Below are 9,568 nucleotides of genomic sequence, written 5' to 3' on the forward strand. Positions count from 1 at the left end.
TCTCCTGCCCCCCTCCACCGACCCGCCTCGGTTCCCACCAGCCACCCCTCCAGAAGGGTAGGACCACCTCGGAAAAACATGCCCCAAAGCTGACACCCGTTGTAGGGGACCCAGGGCTTCTAGATCATTGGCTCATTTAGACTCTAGAGCCAGACCACCTGCCTGTGAATCTCTGCACCTCACAGGACCTTTCGGAAGATACATGATATACACAGTAGAGTAGGTGTTATGTGTGTTTATAAATGTCTCTGTCATGTAAGAAGCACTGTATAAGCACTAGCTGGCCCTCCCCTGACTCCCCTACCGGCGACTAAACCCAGGGGCACTTTACCACTGAGCTATATCTCCAGCCTTTTTATTTTTAATTTTGAGCCTGTCCCGCTAAGCTGCCAAGGCTGGACTGGAACCTTTGCCTCAGTCTGATGCTCCTGCCTCCCAGGCGCTGGGAATTGGAGGCCTGAGTCGGCTGTTCTTACTGCTTTTCTCTTGTTCCTCCTTAAACATTCACAGAACCCTTTGGAATGAGCCAGACGCTGCCCTGTCCTTCCTGAGTCTTCTCAGCTGGCAGGTAATCAGAAGCTAGTGGAGGAAGCCCTCCAAGAAGCCACAGGGGCCACCTGAGCTGGCTCATGCCAAGTCCAGCAGGGCTGCTCTCCTGAGATTTCTTTCATCTCTGACCACCCACTCTAGCTGCCATCCCTGCCCCCTCACTTAGAGTGTCAGCCCCTAATGCCACAGCCAGTCCTGTGTGGCCAGAAAGCTTCTTCCAGCCCAGCACAGGGGTGTTTTGGAGGGGTGGGGAGGAGAGATGGCAGTGGTCTGTTCTGCATGCTTCCCCAGGCTGCTGAGGAGGTACAGAGGCCTGTGTCAGGCCACCAACCCCCATCAGGGAGACCACATGGATGGTACTTCTAGGTGCTGAGAGAGAAACCAGGAAGTGACCCGTGGAGGGTGGAAAATCCCAACTCCTGGTCAGGAGTTGGGGAATCACCTGGTTCCCACGTTTCTACAACACAGGCCAGGCTGAGGGCACAGCTGCCGTAACTGTGCAGAGAGGGACAGCCACCAGGACATGCCTCAGGAGTTGTCCGGGCCCTTACAGCTCATGTGGGAACAGTTTGGAGGAGACAGCGGAAGGCTAGTTATTAGTTGCTTGCATGTCTCAGTCCTCTCTGAGTGGGATGCCCCTGGAGGAAGCATGGGATAGTAGTTGTCCCTGGATGTCCCACACATCTCCTACCCAGTGGGTCCCTCCAGCTGGCAAGTAGCACCATCAGAAACCACAGGTGGGAGCCTCCTGCCATGAGTTCCTGTCTTGATCTGTGTTCTGTTGTGACAACCCAGTGTCACACTATAAGGAGAAGACATTTCTGGTTCCAGGTAGAAGGGCTGCACCTGGTAAGGGCTTCCTTGTTGGCTGAGCAAGAAAAGAGGCACAGGGCCGTCACAAGCCAAGAGACAAGGAGTGAGCAAGGGTACTGTGTGTGTGTGTGTGTGTGTGTGTGTGTGACTCTCCCTCCTTACAGAGCCACCAGTCCTGAGAGTGCCTTCCTCAGAGGCTCCACCCTCTTAACACACACACACACACACACACACACACACACACACACACCCCGTGATGGGGATTGAATTCCAACATGAGTTGCAACATCGTCGAGCCATAGCGTCCCCGTTCTGGGGGCTGTCCATGTTCCAAATCTCTCCTGCCAGGTGGGGCCACCCAGGTTTGAGGATGTGGTGATGTCTCATTTACCTCTGCCAAGTACAGGTCAGGCCCAGGGGGCACAGATTTAGGGAGAAGAGGGGACAGTGTTCCATGACAACCAAAGTTGTCACATATTTGGCACGGGAGGCTCTGGGAGGCAGCTCCTGGCTCCTTCTCTCTGGGGGCACTTGGAGATTTTGCTGCTGATTCTGCCCCCACCCTGGGCTCCTGGTGAACGCTGGTTCTCCAGGCTTCTGCTGAGGTGACATCCCCACAGGAAGCACTTTGGGGGAGAGACGGCCCCAGGTTGGCTTCCTCCCTGGGGTGCACAGCTGCCACACAGCTCATATCCCTGCCCCGTGCTGCTACTCCAGCAATGATGCCTCACAGCCTAACCACAGGCTCTTTTATGGAGCACCAACTCTATGCCTGCCCTGGGGCGAAGGGGACTCAGCATTGGGCAAAACAGACAGGACTCCCGCCCCCCCCCCCCCCCCCCCCCCCCCCCCCCGTGTTATGGTCTCAAACTCCTGAGATACCTCACAGCCCCTCCTGGTTGGCCCAAGATGAGGGAGTGTCTCCCTCTCCCCCAAAGGGCAGCAGCAGGGGGCGCTCAGCACAACAGCGACGCCTTCCCTAAATCCTGTCTCCTGGCTTCTCCCCCATGGCTTGGCTTAGGCTGGAGATAGAGCAGAACCAATTCTGGAGAGACCTGTTCCTCTTGGTGTGACCTGCACAGGTGGCCCAGGACTTCTTCCTCTGGATGAGGGATTGACCTTGACACCCGCCATATCGTACCTGCCATTGGGGAATCTGGTAAACTCAGCGATATCAAGGACAGTCCCTTTAACATCCCAGATCACATGGCCCACCCCTGCCCCCAGCCCAGCCTTGGCCCTGGCCTGGCCGTTTCTCACTAGTGATGGCTCCAGGGACCTCTGGGCCTCCGGCTCCACTTCTGCAATCTGTCCTCCAGCCTTAGAAGGCAGGCCACCCTTGCCCCTGCCACTTCCTAGTGCAGTAGCTCTCAACCAGGGGATGACTTTGCCCTCCACTCCCACCCCAGGCACATGTAGCAACATCTGGGACACACTGTAGGGGACAGGGAGAGGCACTGTGAACATCCAGTGGGTAGAGGCCGGGGTTCTCCGGAGCCTCCCACAATGCACAGGCAACACCGTAACAGAGACTCATTGATGATGTCCAGATTGAGACATTTGACCTGGCCATGGCTCCCCACAGCTTTCACAATTGAATTCAGCTTCCTCAGTGAGATGTTTGAGGGGTTCGTGTCCTGGAGCAAGCTACTGCCAAGCTGATGGGCACTACAACCAGCCAAGCCCATGCGCTCACCCGTGACTTCCAGAGTAACTGAGCTCCCACCCCCTTGCCTCTACCCACACAGGTTCCCCTGCTCAGGATGTCGGGATGTCTTTCCCTCCCTGTTTGCCCCACTCTCTCTCCTCTGTGAAGCTGCCCTTGACCACACCCTGCTCAGCCAGGCAGGACAGCATGGCCATCTGTACAGACCGCTAACAGAATGCTCTCACTAGTTATTAGTTGCTTGCATGTCTCAGTCCTGTCTTAGTAATTGTGATACTAGCAGTTATCGGAAGTCTCCTCTGGGTCACCAGCCTATGTCTGGTGATACACAGTGTCTTGCCCCAGAGACGGCAAGCTTCACAGAACCTTATACAGCTCAGAAGGGGTACAGCAAAGCCAACCCTGTTTTGGCTGCTGCAGAGTCAGAGTTCTGCTGAGCCAGGCTGCCTGTCACACTGCAGGGCTATTTAGCCCTCGAGAGCAGAGAGACATGGTCATGGTCCCATCTGTTTCCCTGGTGACCAGGAGACACACAAAAGGAGGAGCGCAATGAAATGGAAGTCAATGAAGACTGACCCGGAGCCGCGTGTATGCAGAAGGCGTTGGAGGATGAGACCCGAGTGAGCGAATGCAGAGTACTTACCAGGCGCAGCTCAGGGATCCAGCCATCCTGGTCATACACATATTAGAGTAGACGGGACCACCTAGACCCCCCTGCTGTGTGTCTCTTAGACCCTCCATCTCCACAGAGCAGAAAAAGAGTCACTTATTCCTTGCAGTGGGTAACCAGGAGATTTCTAGCACAGACAGGATGATGGCCTTCTAGTTGCCAACCCAGGGGCTGCATGCGTCGTATTTGAAACTTAGTCTGGGGCTCTGAAGACTTCCCTTACTCCCCAGGGCAGCCCCCGGTTGTCAGAAAGCTTCCCCCACCACACGCACTCATATGTCACACTCCAGCAAGCGATGACTATGATCCTACGGGCGGGAAAAGTCTCTGCTGAATCAGGCCACACGTGTGGGACAGGTCAGGCTGTTAACTGAACACTTACTATATGCCAGGCAGTCTGGTAGACCTTTGGGAGGAATTGGCTGTTTAGCTTCAGCCAGCATCTGGAAGCCCTGTTAGGCATGCAGATTCCTAGGCCCCTTCCCATGCCTGATGATCATCTGGCTTTACAAAGAGCCCCCAGGTGGCGAAGGGACACCTTTTGGGAGACTGTACAGAGGGTCTAGATGTAGCGGGTGCTGTGGTGGAGGACCGCTGTGGTGGTACAGGGAAGGGCGGCCGCCGCTGTCGGGGAGGTGTCTATACAATGTTCTTGTCCGAGTGATTTTCCAGAACCAGGTCCTTCAGACCTGGCCTCCAAGGACCCAGGGCCACCCCATGTTACAAGGCTGCTTGTGGGCAGCAGGACCCCCAGTCAGCCTGGTCCCCAGTCTTTTCTTGTCCCACTGTCCTGCTGATCTCAGCACCCTGAATGTACTGGGCCAACCCCTGGATGACTCATGTCCTAAAATCTCAAACAGGAAGCAGCATTTGGTGTTACCACAGCCCTGCAAGCTGCTCTACCTGCCCGCCCGCCCGCACACCTTGGGCTGAAGCAGACACATCAAGCTGGGGACACTGGACCCACAAACGCTCACCAGCTCCTGTCCCCATCTCCTTCCAGAGAGAGAGAGAGGGTCTGGGGGTGCAGCTCTCCGTTTCCCCACCCCAGCTCTCAAAGACGACTTAGGGAAGGGGCCAGTCTTCTCCTGCAGGCTTCCCCTCCCTGTGTCCACCCAAACCTCCCCATGCTGGGTTACCTCTTCTTCAGACTCAACCCCAAAATCAGTCCTAAACCTTCTGGAAACAATAACAATAACAACGAATCTTTGGGTTTCTAAGCCCTACAAGCAGGGCCAGCTAAGATTCAGGGGAATTTCTATTCTCGCCCGGTCCCTGTGGGAACGTGGGCTAGTGTCTCCTCTCCTCTGGGCTTCAGCGTCCTCACCTCAGGTCCCTCTTCCCCTGAGCTACACCCTCAGCCCTTTTTATTCTTTTTATTTTCAGATAGGATCTCGCTAAGAGGCCCAAGTGGCCTCGAACTTTCAACCCTCCTGCCCCAGGCTCCAGAGTCCCTAGGATTCCAGGTATGTGCCACCATGCCCGGCCAGCATCTTATCTTAACATGAGAGGGCTGATGGGGTGGAGGGAGTGGCTGGTTTCATTCTGAATGCCTGGTGCCCTTGGTAGTGGCTGTCTGGGGCTCTGGTTGAGAAGGACTCAGAGGCCAGACTCTGTAAAAAAAAAAGATCATGTAGCCAGGTGTGTCTGGGTGGGGACGGGGCAGCCACAGCAGAGTCTCCTGGCCTTCACCAGCTCTGGACTAGGACGGAGCACCCCTCCTGCCCTCATGCTGGGGTATTCTGTGGCTTCTGCAAGATGTGGGGAGGTGGGGTGCGCTCCATTCCCCTGGGCTTCGTGCCAACCCACTTCCTTTCACAGCACATGGGAAGGTGCCTGTCCTGTCCAAGCCACTGCCCAAGAGCGGGCTTCACTGTTGGCCCTTGTCACCAGGCGAGGCCTTTTCCTGATGAAAGTCCTCTTTTTCAACCTGCTAAGAACCACGTGGCTGTCATTTGACGCCCATCTGTATCTCAATCCTACCTTAATCTTGTTTGAATCTTTTTTGAAATTAAAAAAAGTACAAAGCAAGATATAAGGAAGCCCCATATCCTGCTACCCACGATTGACAGGTGTTAACTACCAGGCTGTCCCTGTTCCCCTGTGACCTCGTGTCACATCAACCTGACCCCACGGGCCTCCTGGCTGTTCCTGGAACACAGGAAGCAGCTCCCTCCGTGGGTCTTTGCTGTGACATTTCCCTCCATCTGGAGCAAGCTTCCTCCAGAAGCCTTGGTGACTCACTCACGTCCTCACTTCCCTCCATCTCTGCCCAGATGTCACCTCTTCAGAGCGGCTTCCCTGACCCCCTCACTGAAGTAGCTGCCTGACTTCTTCATAGCCCTTGGTGAGATTCCCTGTCTATTTATCATGTGCCTCACACATCGCAGCTGGAATCTTGTCTGATGTGGTCTCTGCTGGGTCCCTGGGTCCCTGGCACCTAGAAAGCATCACAGAGAAAATTAACTATGAAAAAAAAAAGGTGGGGGGGCTCTTGGTAAACACGTGTTGAATTATTTTTTTTGCCACAAATGCTTTTATTTTATAATTAAAATGGAAACTCTTGCCGGGCATGTGGCACATGCCTGTAATGCCAGCAATTCTGGAGGCTGAGGCAGGAGGGTCACAAGTTTGAGGCCAGCCCCAGCAATTTAGCAAGGCCCCAAGCAGCTTAGCAAATAAAATTTTAAAAAAGACTGGGGATGTGGCCCAGCAGTAAAGCACCCCTGGGTTCAATCCCCAGGACCTGAAAAGAAAAAACAGGAAGCCCTTGACTTGAGAGCCCAGTTCTCACTACCGTGCCTTTTCTCCAAGCTCAACAATTACTCTGAGTTTACCGTATTTCTCTCTAGTCCATTTTCCGCCTCCGTAAATGAACAGTGTCGAGTATTGCAGCCGGCCCTCTGTATTTGCGGGTTTTGAATTTACAGATTCATGCAACCAAGCATTGAAAATAATCTAAAACACAATAAAATGTTGCACGTGTACTGAGCACGCACAGACTTCTTTCTGTGTTTATTCCCCGAACAGCCTGACAACTCTCCCGGGGCACTCAGGTATTAGAAGGATCTGAAGATGGTGGAGAGCAGCCAGGAGAATGTTTGTGGTTATATGCAAACACTGTGGAGCGGGGACTTGAGGGGCCCTGGGTTTTTGTATTCAAGGGAAGGGGGTCCTGGAACCCATCCCTGTGGACAATGAGAGATGACTGCTTTCTGCGGTCAGGGTCCACGTCTCCACCAACCATGGAGCGCTGTCCTGCCCTGGCTTCCCCCTCTGCGGTGTTTCTGAGAACATTCCAAGTTGGGTTCCAATCTGGGTTCCGATCTGGCTCCCATCCCCCACCCCCCACCCCCACCCCATCCACTCCTTGCCTGTTTCCCTGTCGCAGCTGTTGGTGTTGAACCTCTGCTCTGTCCCCTGCTTGGCCATGCACATGCTGACACCTGCCTTCCCAGGCACGGGGCTAAGAGTTTCTCTAGGTCGTGAACCTAGAAAGTAGAACTGCCGGGCAGGCGGCGGGCAGGGCTGCACACTTTCCTTTTTGCTGGGTCCTGCCAAATCCCTCTCCCTAGGGGCAGTACCCACGATGGAGAGGGCCGGCGGCTCATGAGACTCCCACGTGCCACGTCTGCAGCAGCTGGAAACCCACATGAGTTTCCTTCTACACCTCGGTGTCTTCCAAATGCTTCCCGCTCTCGCCTCCCCAAGGCCCTGCAGGATTCCTCTTACTTGATGGACGAGCGAGGGGGACCCTGGGTCTCTCTGGGGACCCTCTAACCCCACTCCCACTCCCTTGTCCTCCATTCTGTCCAACTCTACCCCCGCTCACTGCGTCTCATTCCAGCCCAGGGGGACCCAAGGAGAAGCTGGTCTCTCCCCTGGACCACAAGTCTCCAGATTCCAAGAAGAGCGGCAGCTGGCTTCCCATTTTAGATATTATGTATCTCCTCTGGGCTCAGCTTCCCCCCCCCCCGTGCCCTGGTCCTCTCTGGGCCCACCATCTCCTTATGAATGGTGTTTCGGGCCCAGGCAAGACCATGACTCTCCTATCACCCAAATGCATCCTTCCTGTAATGATTCCCAGGTATTTCGCCATTTTTGTGGCTGGTCTGAGCAGAATCTTTATTTTGCATAAATTCTCTCTCGCTCTCAATTTTTGGACCCCAGGTACAGAAAGGGCCACCGAGCTCCACTGCAGCTCCAAGGGGCCTCTCTTGCTTTACCCCCGACCCCCAGTCCTTCTCCCATTGCTCCTGTCCCCACAGCAATCCCTGCAGGGCCAGGTTCTTGTAGACCACATGGTGCTGTTCAGGGGTTTGAGATCTGCAGAAGGGGACCGCTGGGCCACGGGGTACTGACACCACTGTTTTCCTGCCACTGCCCACAGGTCCTCTAGATGACCATACCGCCATGGGCTTGGCTCCAGAGTTCCCATCTCCTCCCACTCCCCCCAAGCCGCCATTAGTCAGTGCTCTGATTTGGGCCGGTTGACGGGTGCACGGGGCCCACGGATGGCATTTGCATTTCTCTGAATATCCGTGGGTCTGGTCGCCTCTCCTTTACTGGTTAGTCACTGGGGGTTCCCCTTCTGTGAACTGCCTGTTCACATCCTTTGATCACAATTTTATTATTTCCTGTCTTCTTGTAGATTTGCAATAATTTCTTGTATATTCTAGATATTAATCCCTTGTCATTTTTAGACATGGCAAATAATTCATCTGTCACCTGTTTGGTCTCCTTGTTTACCAACAAAAATCCATTTGTCAAGTTCCTCAAGTTCCTTTATCGTTTTTTTTAAAAAAAAATCCTTGATTTCAATGTAACCAAGTTCATCCATGTCTTGCCATTTGGATTATAGTTAAATGGTCCTTCTCTTCCTGCAGGTCATAACTATATTTTTCTGTGTTTTCTCCTCTCACATCTAGGTCTTTCACACATCTGGGCTGTAGGAACGTAAGGCCCAGAGACCTAACCGTAGTTCTCTCACCATGGACCAGACTGCCCAGCTTCCCACTGTTTACCATAAGTTCACGGGTTTGTCTGATTTATCTCCAAATGGCCTATTTTCCTCCTTTGGTCTTTTCATTCCTGGGTCACTCCTACTTGGTTTTCACTAGTAGAGCTTCATAGAATGTTTAGAATCCCATTGAGTGAATTTCCTTTGTTTCCTATTCTTTTTCAAACCATACTTAATTTTGAAGTCGTTCTGTATTATTTTATATATATATATATATATATATATATATATATATATATATATACACACTTTTAAAAATTTATGTATTTTTGATGGACATTTATTTTATTTACTTACACGTAGTGCTGAGAATCGAACCCAGCATCTCATACATTCTAGGCAAGTGCTCTACCACTGAGCCCCAGCCCCAGCCATATATATATATATATATATATAGTCTATGTATACAACTCTTTATTATCTCTCTGTATATATGTATATATATATAATACGTACATGTATTTAAAATGTTCTATATATATATATATATATATATATATATATGTGTGTGTGTGTGTGTGTATGTGTGTGTGTGTGTGTATATGTAATATATATACATATGTATATTTAAAAATCCATTTGTCAAGTTCCTGAAACTCCAACTGGGATTTAAGTTGCTTCACTAAAGCGATGGGTGGATTTGGGGGAGAGTGAACATCGCCGCAGCATGAGTTTATCCCTTCCAAGAACATAGTGCACCCTTCATTTGTTCTGCACTTCGCCCACATCTTTTCGTGGTGGGGCAGGGGTGAAAGGAGCCTGCACACCCTCCCGAATCTCTTCTTCCACATCTGGGATCCACTGATACCTGCAGTAACCCCAGGAGTGCTGAACGGCAGGACCTGATGCT

This window comes from Callospermophilus lateralis, chromosome 7, assembly GCF_048772815.1.
Source record: "Callospermophilus lateralis isolate mCalLat2 chromosome 7, mCalLat2.hap1, whole genome shotgun sequence".
Lineage (NCBI taxonomy): Eukaryota > Metazoa > Chordata > Mammalia > Rodentia > Sciuridae > Callospermophilus > Callospermophilus lateralis.